The 18,469-nt window shown below is 32.0% G+C and overlaps 1 long non-coding RNA gene across 1 annotated transcript; it reads left to right on the top strand.

Annotated features, from left to right (window-relative positions):
* Positions 1 to 54: 54 nt before the first annotated feature.
* Positions 55 to 3,108, top strand: LOC114078306. The gene is made up of 3 exons (XR_003579911.1): positions 55 to 315; positions 886 to 2,088; positions 2,157 to 3,108. It is a non-coding gene; the product is annotated as an uncharacterized LOC114078306 (long non-coding RNA).
* The last annotated feature ends 15,361 nt before the right edge of the window (positions 3,109 to 18,469 follow it).

The following is an 18,469-nucleotide window of genomic DNA, read 5'->3' as shown; positions in this document are numbered from 1 at the left end:
TATATATATATATCAAAAAGACACCTTTTGGGGACTGTTATGACATTTCCTCTTCTTAACTTTTCTTCTTCCATGTACATCAATTCTATTAGTAATCTTATCATCCCCTTCCGCCTCTCTTCCCTATACACTTCTCGAAACGTTTCAAGAGAAAGCAAAGAAATCATCTGTTTCTTTTTCCCATATCATCGATTCTCTTTCACATACATTTTAATCGTTTCATCGTCCATTAAACAAACGTTCAACCATTTCATCGTCCTAAAGGTCAAATCTTCATTTGTTTCTTCTTCTCCGAGTTCAAAATTTTCATCTTTGGTAAGTTCATTTGAGTTTAATGGTAGTTTTTGGTTATTTTAGCAGTATTTGATTGTTTATTTTGTTATAATAGTGTAATAAACCCTTCATCTGAATGATTTTTCTGCATGTTATTGTTTGGGATGCCGTATTTGGTTGTTTATTTTGTTATAGTAGTGTAATAAAATCTTTTTCTAGATGAGTTTTCTTTATGTTATTTAGGATGTTGTATTTGATTTTTTATTTTGTTATAATAGTGTAATAAACTATTTTTCTGGATGATTTTATTTCATGTTCTTGTTTAGGATGTCGTATTTGATTTTTTATTTTGTTATAGTAGTTTAATAAATCCTTTTTCTGGATGATATTCTTCATGTTGTTGTTTAGGATGAATATTTGTGGTCTCTAATGACGTTTTTGTTTGGATATAAATATTTAATCCTATTTGATTGCTTTTTTTAAAAAAAAAATTGTGTATCTTGTCTGTCTATTCTTGAATATTGACTTTTGTTATGGATTGTTGTTTTCTTTGTTGTGCATTATTTTTCATTGCACTCTTTTGTTAGACTTTGATCTACTTTAGTATTATAGGTTTATTGTGGTTATGGCTAAAACTAGAGGTGGTATGGTTAAAAAATTTGTCCCTAAGCCCGGTAAAAACAAGAAAAGGAAGGTTAAACCTCAAGCTTCAACAAGGTGTTCAAAAAAAGAAAAAGTTGTTGTTGAAGAACCCAAATATGATTCGTTTTCTGATACGATGGATGAAATAGACAACTATGAGGAGATTTTTCATGAGATTGAGTCTAGTGAAGAGAGCAGTGGAGACGAGTCCACTAGTGAAGATAGCCGAGATACTGGAGATGAGGATGATGATCCTCTGTCCTGGCCAACTTGTGCAAGAGAAATCTCAGATAAGTCCTATAATCTCACTACGTGTATGGATGAGTTAGGATCTTTTCCATTCAAGATTTCTGTGAGAGCAAGAATGACTTTGTATAATGATTTTAGAAATGTTTTACTTAATGAAAAAAATTATAATGACTTTAAAGGTAGTTGTTTTGATCATTCAAGGCATTTTTCAGAATTTTACAAGTTTAATGGACAGATGGTTCATTACATGTTGTTGCTCGTGTCAATCATGATAAAAGTTGCATGAAATGTAATTTTGTGTGAATGATAAGGCTGCATGTTTTGGCTTAAAAGAGTTTGCGTTGATTATGGTCTGAATTGTGGGGCATACTCCGCGATATAAAAATATAAAAATTGTTTGACAAAGGTGAGAAATTTTACTATGAAGTAATCAAGAATAAGAATATTAGTGGTTCGAAGTTGTTGAGTTTGATTAAGGATTTCAAATTGAATTAGTTTGGTTCGTCTACTCAATATTACTTGCCCACGATCGATCTAAGATTGTAAAATCAAACCATATTAAGATGACCGATGATTTAGAGTTTTTCAAGAGCTATTTGTAGGGAAAAGAATGCTTTGATTTAACACTTAAGTATTTGAAGACCAAAGTTAATTTGAAGAAACAATGTGATGTGTACAAGAAAAGAGCATCTTATGCTTTGTATGACTTCCACTAGGCATTTCTGGTAATTTTTATCATTAATGAAATTGATTACATTTATTTGTTATTTTATTAATTTCACGTTTGGATATGAGGTTTTTCCTCATCTTGGTATATACACAAAGAAGTCATTGGATTCTCCATTGCAAATTTCCCGTTTACTTAAATGACACACGACAAAGAGCGACAACATTATCGAAGGTGATCCATTTAAGTATACAAAGGTACAAACTTATTTTGTTATATAATGGTAAATTAGTGAAGGTATTGTACTAATTATATTTTTTTGTAGGTTGTACATCCGTACCTAATACCTACTAAGTGTGAAGAAACAAAATTATATGAAAACATTAAAGTCATATACGGATGAAGTGAAGGACACAATTATTGATGCCTTAAAGGCCAGTTTGAAAGGTGTCACTGTCCTCACTTCTGCATTAGGTCATGTGGAGGATGAGTATTCAAACGAACACATTCCTAATCAACCTCGAACAATTCTATACCAAGTACTTCTAAAGATGAAAACATGGGTGAGCATGTTGCATCCCTCGAGCAATCAATGGTGGAAATCATTGTTTTTGTACGAGAGGAGAAGTTGAGAAGAAATAAAAAGAAAAAAAAATAAAGGTCGATAAATTCATATATTTTTTAGTTGTATAGTATAATGTATTTGTATTAATGCTTAGCCACTGATCTTGTAGTAGATGATGACAATTTTTCATCACCAACGGTGGATGACAACATCCTTCCATTAGTTGTGGATGACAAATTTCATCTTGATGCAGTTGATGCATACTTTGAAGAACAAGTTGATAAAGAGGAGACTACAGAAGAAGAAAAACAACAAAAGGAAACAAAATAAAAAGAGAAACAACAAGAAGACACGATGGAAGAGAACAATGAAGAAAAAAAAGAGGAGAAACTAGAAGAAAATAAAGCAAATGGAGAAGAAGAGAATGAACAACAACAAGAGAAGATAACAGAGAATGAAGAAGAGGAAAAGCTTGAAGAAGAAGGGTTGGCCACTGAAGTGAAAATATATGTGATGGGTATTGTGATGGAGCTTATTGCTCACATTGGTGGTGATTAAGTGCAGTTGTGATTTTTTGGGATGGTTATATCCTGGTATTTTAAGACAATTTGTGAATTTATTCTTTTATTAAGACAATTGATTTTTATGATAGTTGGGGTGAGTTTTGTGATAGTTAGGTTTTTTCCTGGTTTGAAGACATGTTTTTTGACAAGGTTAAAGTGGTCTGTGTTTTTTGTTGTTGTTTTTGAAGACAAAAATGTACATCTGGCATTATATATTATATCATGAAGGGTTTTTATGTTTCTTATGAATCTATGTCTCAATAAACTTGTATGTCTAATACTATAAATTGTTATCACAACATTATAAATCAAAATAAAAGATATAATACTGCAACAAATAGAGAGAAATAATTTATTCATTTAGTATTACATTTCTGTTACTCATTTGTTACAAATTTTTAAAAAGCAAACACAAAAAATAAATCACACAGTATAACTTTTAGGCGTTTTTCTTTTTATTCTGCCAAAATCAATTTTTTAGTTGATCTCGATTTATTTCAACATCTTTTAGCAACACTTTCAAGTGATTCCTCTGCTCTTCGACCTTTTTTAAGAAATTCATTAGCATATCCTTACAAATTTTTGTAGCTTTGTAATAATTCAAATTTGATAATGTGTTGAAGATTTGATGGGCTACTCGTTGATGATTCATTTTTATGCCACCTAAAAAATGGGCATATGTCAACTGCACAATTAAAGAATTATCGATCTGGATTTGTATAGGTGTGTGACATCCTCAACGTAGCTGGTTTACCACAATGACAATTTTAAGACTTTTTGCTTTGGATGTTTGAGCAAAGTGGAGATTTTTGAGTTGTTTATGAGGAATTGCTCCTTATATACTAAAAAATAAGCAGATGTTATTGTTGAAAAAGTGAAATTTGAACTATTGTTACTGTTGTGAAATGTGTATATGAAAATGTTTTAAGAATGTTATTTGTATAACCACAATTGATCTAATAATTTTCGTATGTTAATAATTTTCATATGTTAATAATTGTAATATGTTAATAATTTTCATATATAAATAATTTTCATGTATATAGACAGTGCACAAAATGTATGTTATCTTTTGAATGATCTATAGATCATGAGTAATTACGATAATAGATGACAATAAATTGATCAAAATGCTGGCAATTGCTTGATTATAGTAGTAAAAAAACAGACGCTCGATTACAGTTGCAAAAAACAAGCAGTAGCTTCATTATAAAAATAAATTCTATCAAGCTTATTTAAGATGTGTTTTTGTTCACACATGTAGCTCTCTTGTGTCCGGTTCTCTTACAAGTCGAACATTTGTTTATTCTCTTGCTCTTGAAATTCTCATCGATGGTTTTGACACGTTTCCTTATTTTCCTTCCAAGTTTGATATCGACAAGAGACGGATGAATTTTTACATTAAGCAGTTCTTCTGGAACACACCATTCCGACTCGAGAGGGACAACATTAATATAATCCATGTATGCAAGAAGGTATCCTTCAACTTTATACAAAGGCGAAAAGTACTCATATAGATGCTCATACCATGCTCACTTTCATGTTTCTGTCTTAAAGCGGTCATCGCGTGAGCACAAGGTATCTTGATCAAGTCATATTCCATACATGAGCATGAATTTTCCAGTAGGTCCACATAGGCAGTAACACAAACATTCAACATGGTAAATTGATTGTTGTCCCCGTTTACATTCTCCAGATACAAGGAGTCGCCCTCAATCATTTTTTTTTCTTGCGATTTTTACCGCAGTCGGCACCATTTAATTACCCATGTATTTGAGGAAATATGCATGTCTTTCCCTAAACAATTCTCCAAACCTCGTACCAATTGAATTAAATATAGATGCCACGTGATACTCTCTTTCGTCTATTAATATAGCATTAAGTGACTCGACGATATTCGTGGTCATCACATCAATATCTATTGTCAGAAAAATGTGCCTTACTCCGCTTCTCAAAATCAATATAATGCTCAAGGACGACGGCTACCACGGGGCATTTGTTCTTGAATTCTACAAAATGATTGTCAAACTCCTCCAAAGAATAAGCCTTTACCGCATTGTAATAAAGATAAAGGTAATCTCCACAATGATGATTTACGCAGAGATTTTCTTTGAGGTGCCTCACACAATATCTGTGATGAGCATGATTGTAAACCTTCACAATACCGTTAGTGATGCTCTTGTGTCTATCGGAGATAAAACACAAATCTGATTCATCAACGACAACCTCCTTCAATTTCTTAAAGAAAAATGTCCAAGATGCATCATTTTCTTTGTCCTCAACACAAAAGGCAGTCGTATAAACATGATTCTCCGTATCTTGTACTACAACGCTCAACAATATGCCCTTGTATTTACCACGTAAATGAGTGTCATCAACCGCAATTACCTTTCTCATAAGGGCAAATGCCTTAATGCAAGCACCAAAGGCCAAGAAATAATGCATGAACCTGTAACTATCCTCGTTTATAATAAGACAATAACTAGAACAAATATTAAGTGTCTCAAACATGTAAGAAAAATCTCTAAATCTCTTTAACATTTAGACCCTTGTCATCACGATACATATTTACACAAAGTGAAGCAATCACTTTGATTGAAATTTTTCTATGGCTATTGTTGGCATGTTCTACCCCACAACTATGTTTGCTAATGCACTTATAGATACGAAATCTATCTGAATACTCATATTTTCTCGCTCGAACATTCATGCACAGTTGTGAGATACATATTTTACCTTTAAGTATTTAGTACAACTCTTCACAGTAGCAAAATCAAAAGACTTTTTTACCGTCATTTCGGCTAATAACAATTGCAAGTTGGTTTTGTTACTAAAAGTTTGGTTTATACATAAATTAGTTTCATCTAAGAAGGAATGATTGTATTGTGATCCCAATTCCTTTTTCCCTACACTTCTTCACAACATTCGGATTTGGGATCCTCCACATTAGTTGGATCATCATGTATATTTATTGAATGATCACCCAAGTTTTCTTTTAAATTATCACCCAAGCTCTCCTTGGGATGATCACCCAATCTTTCATTTTCAATCAAATCATTATTGTAATTAGATGAATTTGTTGGTTCAATTGGAGGTTTCACATTGACGTTTATTCTCAATGTAGGCCTAGAGCCATCAATACCAATATCTTACATGTACAAGCTCACATGTCTATCATTTTTTATGAATGTGGGATGTATTTTTTTCCTCCCATTCATTTGATAGCTAATCACCAAGTCATTTGGCTCGCACGTTAACTCACAGGCCTCAATTACGCTTGCAATCATATCATCATATGAGTCATTGCGACGTAATGCAATGAGCACTGTCGTCTTATTAAAAGATTTTCAATTCCAGCTTTTGGGAGTCTCCCAAACTCCCATATAATCACCACCAGCAAGAACAAATTCAGTTATTGCCATAACCGACTACAAAGATATGAAATAGATTACAATATACATCAGTCGTTAACTATCCATGAAGTCTGACATCCGTACAGAAACAGGACTGAATGGAATCGTGGTACAAAATGCAGCTCCTGCAATAGCTAAACAGATTTTAATGCTTTTCAACTACTAAAATTTATCTATAATGAATTATAAAGTGTTTATTATGGAAGATTTCGCTAATATCTAAAATGGCGGAAAAATCATTTTGAAGCTTATTTTTTAAAAGAAAACGGATAAAACATGACTATGGAGTAGGAGGTGATGATGATGTTACTTGAAAATAGATATTTTGACCGGAAAACTCGCTGGAATCGTCACTCTTTTGATAGCCAACAGCAAAATGAGCTTTACTTTCTCTCCCATTTGTTTGACCTTTTTTTTTCTTATAATAATTTTTAACAAATACAAATACATATATATTATTCCAAATTAGTGGAAAAAGAAGGCGGGGACCAAACAGGAGATATTAAAACATAGAGAGCTCTTTTGTATGTGTCAATTAGAGCATGTGGATGATCATGTTATAAAATAGTGGCTATGTCACTTATTTTTTGTGATTTTTGTTTTAATGTCCAATTAAGTTTGGAGAGTGACTATTTTCTCCTAGTAATAGGTGTCCATTTGAAAGGAGTTCTATATTCAAATCCAAATAGCACAATATCTTTTTATTTTATTTTTGATAGAAATTAATTTTATGATCGTAAAATCAACTTTAACCCAGAAGGCTTTAAAACCTTCTATCCTTTGCTCACTATTTCCCCCTGTCATATCCCTCGCTTCCTGATAGTATCTTTGTTTCCTGTCCATCTCCCTCACAATTCTCTCAAAATTGACTCAAACTATTTGATCGAGATAAGCACATACTAACTTTACTTGCTATTTGTGAGTCTAAGATGTTAGATCATCGTTATGGTAGCTTAGAACACACAAAATTTGAATATAAGGCAAAAAAATCACAGGATATTCGAATGTAGCTAGGAACGTCCAAATACGAATGGGCATCAAAATCCATAAAGTTTTCACGAGTCTGTACCAAAATAGAGGTTGGATAAGCTATGGGGTTGTGAGTAGTTGGTTTTGACGCATAAAATTGTAAAAAATTGGCCGGTGTTTGCATGTAATTTCACTGTGATTTTTTGCGGTTCGTATGTATCATATATCCACAGTCGTGAACTAATATACTAATTGTAAATTCCAAAGTAGATAATTTTTGGAAAGTGCTTCTTATGTATTTTTGAAGATAAAACTATTTTTAGCTCTTAAAAAATATATTCTGTTACTTGCTAAAGAATTTATTTTTTCTCTTCATAACTTGATCAAACACCTCACTTTTCCATAATAAGCATTTTTATACTAGGACATAAATTGTGATTATTATTTTTTATGAAGCAAATTAAAGGAAAAGGGTCTAAAAATATTTTAATTTTGGCCAAAATTAATGTTACGATATCAAATTTTATAGAAGATTTTTTACCCCTACCTATTTAATAGTGTATTTTATAGGTATATATGAGTTCACGTGGACACACTAATATTTATAATGATGTAATATATTTGATGACCATGAGGATACATATATACATTAAAAATACACTATTAAATAGTGCATGGGAAAAAAAATCATTTCAAAAATTCGATATTATTACAATAATTTTCAATTAAAATTCGAATATATTTCTAATATATTTTCCAAAAATAAATTTATGTCCGATAAGAAAAAATTACTATTAGTATATTAGACTAGCATAACATAGGGGTAAAAATAGAAATAAATCTTTTGTTTTTGCATTTAGGCTCACGGCAAGGCCAGCTGTTGCTTAAAGCACGAGTTTCTACTATAATCCTAATTAAAGCCACTAGCCTCGTCTTGCTTGTTTTTATTCATTCACTTTAATTTTGTGATTTTGGGGAGGGCGGCGTAGGCATTTAAATTTGGGAGATAGTTGCAGTGTGGTAGTATTTAATTATTTGTGATAGTTATCTAGTAATATAGTAATAGTAATAATAAGTAATAAAAATATATATTTGCAGATGGTTTGTTAATAAGACACAAGGACGTAGACGTCAACTAGCATTTTCGTATAGGCTAGTATATTCATTAAACAGCCACAGGATTTGGATTATTGACTTGCTGTCACTACACATCCGTACTAATTAATTAAGTCGATGCTGGGCCTTGATAGGCTGCTAATGGACTAGCTGCTACTACTACTACTTTCATGAGATTCCATTACTCTCTGAGCTCTATATATCACAAGTGCTATTTGAACATTATAATTATAATGGAAGTCATTAGTAGTAAATATATACGTAGTAGGTGGTAAATAATGAATAAATTAGAGTGAAGTGGTAGCTCTTCAATGTATATTGAATTAGCTAGATAGATAGGGACCAGGTAGGTCTCCTTAACTACTTATTTATTAGCAAGGCATGAAATAATGATAATAATAATAATGTTCTGTTCGAATATATATATATATATAGTAAAGTAATGAATAGGAATGCTAATGCATGTGTAAGGGAAAAAAAGAGAGAGATGGGTGGAAGACGCATCCCTTTCTCAGGATTGGCTGGTTGCTTGAAGCAGACAGTCTATCATAGAGAGGGAGAGGACCACCTACGCCTTGGATCGGAGGCCAATGATGCCATCCTCATGGACCACGTGGAAATTCCTAATACTCCTTCCGTTTAAAAAAGAATGGTCTAATTTGATTTGGAATGGAATTTAAAAAAAAAAAATTAATCTTGTGGTTCTAAATTAAAGTTACAAATGTAGCAAAATGTCTTTTAAACTTGTGGTCTTAAACATGCCACGTGAAAAGTTAAAATTAAAGCGTTTTCAAAAAAAGGGATCATTTTTCTTAAACAAACTAAAAAGGATATAGAGGACGTTTTTTTTTAAATAGATGGAATATCTTTTTTTCCACGTACCTATAATATACTAACGTAGTAAAAGTGAATATTAGAAAATCTTGGTTTAAAATTATAGGTACTATGATTCCTTGAAAGTACAATTTTGTTGAATACTCCATCTATACATATATATTTTTTATTAAGAACAAATATTAGTAGGTGTAAATCCTAAAGCATGGTAAATAAATATATAATTGCGCGTGCTATAGGTGGTCCAAATATACATACGCCAAATTAGTTAGAGCAGATAGTTGAGCATGCTATGGCCAAGTCTTCAGGGATGCAAAATAAAATTTCACCCACCATATACAAAATTCTAAACTTTTATCATCTATTCATTTGTCACGCTCCAACATAAATGTATATTTCGATATATTTTTATTTTATTGAAGTTCATTATCAAGAGAGCAGTTGCATTGAGTTATTTGATTGAATTAAAAGGAGAGTTAATTTTTGAATTATAGTAAAGTTGTTTACTATTTTTTTTGTCCCAACAAAATCACTATTACTAGAAAGCCCCTTTAAAGTGAGAGAAAATGTCCAAAATAATCCCTCAAATTTAAGATTTGAATCAAAATAGTTCTAACATGAAACACTAAAACACTACATGTATTTTAATGGACAAAATGATTAAAATGGTGCTTAAATATAGGTAATGTTTTATTTCGATCTTTGATACATATATTTTACTTGTTTGATATGGTTTTAATGTATAGATAAAAGTGTTCATTTTGATATTTAATAACTTGACTGAAATAGTCTTTAATAAATAACAAAAGGTGTTTATTTTGGTTCTTTATTCTAAACCTAAGAGATGTATTAAAAAAATTGTTAACTTTTACAATAGACCCCATGTGGCTAATAAAATTTACCATTGTTATTTTTCTCGTGTTAGTTCCAAAGAAAAAACTGCACAAAATCTAAAACCATTTTATCTTGTTTTTTCAATATTTCTTTTTTAAAAAATATTATTACACTGGCCTAATACCCATTTAGATTTTAAGCAAGAGAAAAAAATAAATATTGTTAGAAAAAGTAAAAAATGGTGTTAGATTTTATGAAATCTTAATTTTCCGTGGATCTAACAGAGTTGAGTTTAATATATTTTTTCTATTATGAATCTGTTAAGTTTATGGTGAAGGATCAAATGAACACATATTATATATATTAAGAATATTTTAATCAAAGTGAAATATATTAAGGTTCAAGATGAAAATTTTTACTATTCCCTCCGTGTACTATTATTTGCCATGATTTCTATTTTTAGAGTCAAATTATAAGAATTTTAACTAACATTTAAGTTATATTTTTTCATCATATTGATATACAAAAAATTGCAATTTATAGTAATTTTCATATAGTCTTTGAATATCTAAATTTTTTATTTAAAATATTAAATTAATGTAAATTAATTTAAATTTAAAAATTAATTAAATTGACTTTTAAAAAGTATAATATGACAAATAAAAATGAACGGAGAAAGTATATATTAAGAATGATTTCAAGGGGCAATTATTACTTTTGTAAGATAGGTATGTGGATTTTAGTGACTTTATTGGGACAACAAAACATAAATGATTTTACTAGGTTATTTCAGTAAGATGAGTGATCGTATATATATATACGAGGGATTAACTTGATTAAAGAACAAATAAAAAACAAGTTTGCACCAGTAGATTAAGGTGACATATTAGAAGCATTTACCCATGTTGTTGGCGTAACTCGTATCTAAAGAGCATATTTAGTCAGACTTCGAAGGTACTACTGTATATACTTACTAATTTCTTATACGATCATTAATTATCTCTCAATTATTTCTTTAATAGAATTTTGTCTATATTTTAAAAAAGAAAACTGAACTTGTAGTTTATAATTGAGTTAATTACTTAAAAAGGTCATTTAATTTTAAAAATTTGTCAATAAAGTTATTAAACTTTATTTTATTTGAATATTTACATCAATAAAATTACTCAATTATATTTATCATTTAAAACATTGACATAACAGAATAAATTATTTTTTATGTCATGTAAATATAAATTCCAAAAATAAATAAAATTAAAGAAAAATCATTCAACAAAATTTTTATGAATAAACTTAATCAGTGAAATAATATTATAATTTTATTATATACTTACAATTTAAATGACTTCTAATAATAATAAATTTATGATATTATCCCTGACGTAATGATTGTAACGATTTTTTTATAAGACGATTTTTTTATCAAATTATGATCTAAAGAACTCTAGACTCCATTAATGGAGCTTCTATTTGACAGAGAATAAAGCATAAAACTGAATTGATTATTCATTCAAAAAGAAGCAGTAAGAAATTGTACACAATCACTTGTATATATAAAGGCACGTGGAATCTTCTACACACTCTAACTACTCAACAGAATTCTGTAACTAATTAATTGTCCTACGTGTACTAACTAACTAATTCACATGGTTCACGTGGAATTACTATTATAGCTCAACACTCCCCCTCAAGATGGAGGGTGTAAAAAAACATTAAGCACTCCCATCTTGTTGAGAAGATGTAGATGTTGAACATGTCCTAGCCCTTTGGTCAACAAGTCGGCAAGCTGATCTTGAGTAGGAACATATACTGTATGAATCACGCCAGCTTTAATTTTGTCTCTGATGAAATGACAGTCAATCTCTATATGTTTAGTACGTTCATGAAATATCGGATTAGCTGCAATTTGTGTAGCAGATTTGCTATCACTCAAAATGGAAACAGGTAACTTTAGAGGCACCTTTAACTCTTTGAACAAACCAAGTAACCAAGTAACTTCAGCTACAGCTGAAGCCATACTTATGTATTCCGCTTCAACAGAACTCCTTGATACAGTGTCTTGTTTCTTTGATTTCCACGAAATCAAAGAGTCACCAAATTTGACAATATAGCCAGTAACCGACCTTCTTGTATTAGGACAGGCTGCCTAATCTGAATCACACCAGCAAGTTAGTGTATCTGCAGCCTTAGCTTGAAGCCATACACCTTACCCTATAGTACTTTTGAGATACCTGACCACTCTAGTTACATCTTCATAATGAGACTGTTTAGGGGTCTGCATAAATAGACTTAAAGTTTGAACAACATAGCAAATATCAGGTCTGGTGATAGTAGCATGCATAAGCTTTCCTACAAGTCTTTGATAAGTACTTACATCACTTAGTGGTTTATCTTCACTAAGACCAATGGATTGATCATATTCCAAGGTAGTTAGTCTCAAATTAGACTCCAAAGGAGTGGCTGCTGGTTTGGGACCACTTAGTCCCATATCAGATATTAGTTCCAGGGGGTATTTTCTTTGATTCAGAATAACCCTAGACTTGGATCTTAGAATTTCAATGCCCAGAAAAAACTTGAGTTCCCCTAAATCCTTTAGTTTGAATTGACTTTGTTATGCCTATTTTGTTTCCTCAATCATGTTTGCATTATCTCCTGTGATAAGTAAGTCATCTACATAGACTAGAAAGATAACTATCTCCTCCTTTCTCTTCAAAGTGTACATAGAGTAATCATGTCCACTTTGAGAGAAACCAGCATTCAGTAGGGCAGTGGAAAGTTTAATGTTCCATTGCCTTGAAGCCTGTTTAAGACCATATAAAGACTTAAGTAATCTACACACTTTGTGTTGTCCCTTTTGCTCATAGCCTTCAAGCATTTTCATGAAGACTTCTTCACACAAATCACCATGTAAAAAAGCATTGTAGACATTCATTTGGTACATAAACCACCCTCTAGAAACTGCTAAAGCAATAACTTATCTCACAGTAACCATCTTTGCAATTGGAGAAAAAGTCTCATGATAATCAAGGCCTTCTTGTTGACTATAACCTTTGGCCACCAACCTAGCCTTGAACCTTTCTACATCACCATTTTCTTGATACTTGATCTTATATACCCACTTAGAGCCAACCACATTCTTACCAGGTGGAAAATTAACAACCTCCCAAGTATGATTATTCTCAAGAGCCTGAATCTCTAGTTGCATAGCCTGGACCCATGCCACATCTATAGATGCCTCCTTAAAATTCTTGGTTCCACTTATGTGAAAACTTTGCCAAGTAACTCTGATAAGTAAGGGAAGTATGAACTTAGGAAAGAGTATTGGCACTAAGATACCTGCTAGCATGCTTTGTGGTTGGGGCTATGTAATCTTTCATCCAAATTGGTTGCTTAGTGGTTCTATTAGTATGTTTGACAGGTTGAGGAATAGAAAAATTTACAGGTGTTGTAGCAGGAGAAACATCAGCAGTCGTATCAGCAATATCAACAACAACATCAATTGGCAAAACTTCAGTAGTATTCAAGAGATCAGGGTCACTGTCGTCACCACTTTCTTCAAAAAAAATCTGACTCAAACATCAAAAGAACTGAAGGTGGGATTACATCCTTTGACTGAAGGAAAGGAAAAATATGTTCTTTAAAGACTACATCTCTACTTACAAAAAAGACTTGGTATTGAGATTCATTAACAAATAACCCTTCTGAGTCTCAGAATACCCCATCAAAACAGCAGGCTTTGCTCTTTCTGCAAATTTGTCACTCTTTGGGATAGAGGGCATAACATAGACAACCAATTACTAGCAAATGAGAAAGTGAAGGAGACTTTGAATGCAATATTTCATAAGGAGTCTTCCAATTGATGGCTGAGTATGATAATCTATTCAATAAAAATACAGGTGCTACTACACATTTCCCCCAATAATGAATTGGCATGTTGGACTTAAACCTGAGTGCTCTAGCAACATTAAGGATATGCCTATGTTTCCTTTCAACTATTCCATTCTCCTGTGGAGTGTGTACACAACTACTTTGATGTATAATGCCTAAATTCTTGAACAAATCAGATCATTGAGAATCAAAGAGTTCTGAGCCATTATATGATCTAAATATTTTGACAGGAGCACTAAACTAAGCCTTGATCATTGCCAAAAAAAATTTATTGCCACCACAGTTTTAGACTTAAGTTGCAGCAAATGAACCCATGTAAATCTACTACAATCATCTACAACAGTAAGAAAATATTGTTTCTTATCAAAAGTAGAAACCTTATAAGGACCCCATAAATCCACATGCACCATATCAAATGGTATATTAGCTCTAGCAGAACTAGTAGGAAAAGGCAATTTGATTGTTTAGCTAGGGGACATACTGAACAATTATGTAATATCTCATTATCTCTATCATTCTTAAGGAAATTTAGACATTTCATGACTTGGTAGAGGGATATCCAAGTCGTTTGTGCCATAAATTGCAATCCTGAACTGGTAAAGCAGCTGCTAATCTTTGTGATTTATTTTTCATATAAAACCTTCTGTCCCTTCTGTAAATGTATAAACCACCATCTTCCTTACCAATCCCCTTCACCCTGCCACTGTGAAGATCCTGAAATACACAGAAATCAGGGTAAAAGGGGACAAAACATGATAGTTCCTTGGTGAACTTGGACACTGATAGCAAGTTAAATTTGAAATCTGGTACAAATAAAACATTCTGTACGAATTCATTTTAAAAAACATGAGCATTGCCAATGTGAGAAATGGCAACTGAAGTTTCTGTAGGTAAGTTCACCTTATCACCCTTTGTCTCACTAATATGACTTTGAGTCATCAAGTGACTATTAGCTGCTACATGGTGAGAAGCACCCGAATCTACTATCCAGTCAATTGAGAATACACCAGACATTAAACATGTAGCATTAGTATTACCTGTACTGCTGCTAGGAGTCACATGTGTGTCTTTATTCAGTAATCCCAGAATTTGATGGTATTCACTATCAGTGAACCCATGATTTTTTTGTCACAAATGCATTATTCACAGCATGACTAGATGATGCAACTTGACCTGGATCATCAAGCTTTCCAAAGATATTGTTCACAGAAGAAAATAATTGTGTACCATTGTAAGCAGTGTGACCTTCATTGTTTCCATAGTTTTGTGTCCTGCCTCCTCTACCACCACTATTTCCAAACTCATTTCTTTTCTTGTGTTTCCAGTCACTAAGATAACTATTTAACTTGTAGCAGTTTTCTCTTGTATGACTAGTAAAGTGACAATAATCACATTATACCTTCCTTCCTCTAAATGATTGATTACCCTGGTTATAGATCTGATTTCGACTGGATTGCATAGCCACAGGAGCAGAGTTTTTAGTTGCAGTCATTAAATAAGCAGAATGTTGAACTTCATCCTCAATCACCATAGCATAGGCTTGATTGATAGATGGAGTGACACTTTTCAATAAGATCTGTCTTCGAGCTTGATCGTAAGAGTCATTTAAGCCACTCAAAAATTGTATCAACCTCAACTGATATAGATGATCAATGTAATCCTTGGATCTAATACACTCACAGCTTGGTGAAGACACTACTGCATCATACGCATTCCAGAGATTTTTCAACTTGCTAAAATAAGTCGAGACAGAATCAGTACCTTGGGAAAGAGTAGTGATTTCTCGGTGCAATTGATAGATTCTAACTCGATTGACCTTATCGAAACGTTCCTTCAAATCTACCCAGACCTTGTGAGCACTTGTAGCATACACGATCCCTCTAAGGAGCTCTTCACCCACTGTATTCATCAGCCACGAAAGAACAATTGCATTACAAATCTCCCACTGCTCCTGCCACTCATCCTTGCATGAATCCTTCGAACAAGCACCTGTTACAAATCCAAATTTTCTCTTTCCTAGAAGAGTAATCCTCATTGACCTGCTCCATATACTGTAATTATCAGATCCAGTGAGTTTAATAGGAATAATCACTGAACTTGATGTATCAGAAGGACATATGAATAAAGGATGATTGTAATCAATCTTTGTAGCTGCCATGACAAGCAATGAAGTCTCAAATAATTGAAGAAAAAAAAACTCTGGCACAGCTTACATAGCTGGCTCTAATCCCATATCAAATTGTGATTTAAAGAACTCTAGACTCCATTAATGGAGCTTCCATTTGACAGATAATAAAGCATAAAACTGAATTGATTATTCATTCAAAAAGAAGCAGCAAGAAATTGTACATAATCACCTCTATATATAGAGGCACACGGAATCTTCTACACACTCTAACTACTCAACAGAATTCTGTAACTAATTAATTGTCCTACGTATACTAACTAACTAATTCACATGGGTCACATGGAATTAGTATTGTAGCTCAACAATTTTTCTTTTTTTTTTACCCAGGGACTGCATCAATTTAGCATTGTAGTTATTGAGCCACTTATTTGCAAGGATTACGAGTCTTTTTTTTAGGATAGAAAATATCCATTATAGTACATTTTCAAATTTTGAATATATTGGTAGAGCCATCAATATGGGTTAGGCATGTTGGATCGGCCTGACCTAATCCGGAATTTAATAGAAGTAGACTAAAATTTTTAGAGCTCATTTAAGAAAAGAGTTTTTTAGCCCAGTCTGAATAAGTATATTGATTTGTGGGGCATGAGAAATATCGGTTGGGTCGGTCCGTGGGCCATTAAAAATTAATCTAAAATATAATATAATATTAAATTTTAAAATTAAAGAGAGTCCGAACTCAAAAAGTTAATATTTCTATTGAGATATTTATATTTTACTTAAAAAGAAACTTAATAAATATTATAAAGATAATTTTATTTGTGAATTTAATTAACAAGTAGTAGTAACATTAATATTTTTAAACTATAATTTATAATTTAATTTAACCATTATAAAAAATATATATTTTTAAAAAAGTGGATTGACCCAGCAAACCTGTAGCCCACGTACTTGTGGGTTGGACCGATCGGTTTTTGGCCTATAAAAAATGGACTAGCCTGACCTGGTGCATAAAATGTTGAAGTTTGTATAAGTTAGCCCGGATGGGGTCGACTAGCACATATTGACAACTCTAATAAGTGGAGTTCATATTACATAGCATAAAAACAACTTATTTTGCTATGTTAATTTTCTTAATAATAAATTTAATTGGGTGATTTTATTAATATGAAAATGTAAGTTCAGTAATGACTTTATTTTTCTTTTGTTAATACACTGAAGTGAGGGAGAACAAATGAAAAGATTTAAAACCTTTAATTCCGTGATAATATAAAAAATAAGTCGGCTAGACGCATCAAACTTAATAATTGCGAACGATATGAGGAAATTTAAGAATATGTTGTAGTTGAGATATATATTATTAACAAATTAGAGTCTCAAATTTGAATAAAGAGATTGATGTGAAAGAAGGAATGTAAAAAGCTCCACATGGAAAACAAAGTTTGAGATGGCAATTAAGGGTGACCAATTCAAGTTGCATCCTTAATTTCTACCTCATGGTCATGGATGGATATGGGACCACGTATTATGCCATGGACCAAATACCAGATAGCATGCAATAAATTATCAAATATGCATGTTTGTGGTTAATTATATTAGCTTGTTAAATATAAAATTATAATATTCATGAGCTAGCTGTGCCTATAATTTGACAACTCTACAATCTCATTTTGATGATGTTTACCTATCCGCCCAATATATGCGGAGTCAGAATTTTTAATAAGGGATTTAAAACTTATAGAAATAGATAGCGACTTTTACTATATATACATATAAACTTATTTTAACCATGTATAAATAATATAGTTTTCCACCGAAGAAGTTCGGAACCCCCTTCACTAAGGGTAGCTCCGCCCCTGCCGCCCAATCCACCCATGCAACCAGCTAGCTAGGTTTGAAGTATACTATATATATATATATATAAAAAAAAAAAAAAGCAACGGTTCCACTTCCATGCATGCTATTGTAATATATACCAATACCATCTATCAGTCCTAATTCGTCATTGCTATTAGAAATCTTCAAACTGAACTTGAGCAGCCATTGATGAGGCTGTGAAGTTCTGTAACCAAAAACAGTAATGTATATTCTTAAGATTGTATTGTAGAAGATGATTGATTGATTGCATTAATCACCCAAGAGGTGTATATATACATGTGATTTGTATGAATCAATCTAGTGGAGAAAGAAAAGAGTAACTAATCTAACAATCTAACAAACTAATTAGTTATGTAACTAACTATGACATCATCAACTATAAAATGGAAAGCAACTAACTAACTAACTACTTGAAATAAGTAATACACATGTTTTAATTATGAATGTTAA

This window comes from Solanum pennellii, chromosome 8 (genome assembly GCF_001406875.1).
Source record: "Solanum pennellii chromosome 8, SPENNV200".
Classification (NCBI taxonomy): domain Eukaryota; kingdom Viridiplantae; phylum Streptophyta; class Magnoliopsida; order Solanales; family Solanaceae; genus Solanum; species Solanum pennellii.
This window is presented reverse-complemented; position numbering and strand designations above follow the sequence as displayed.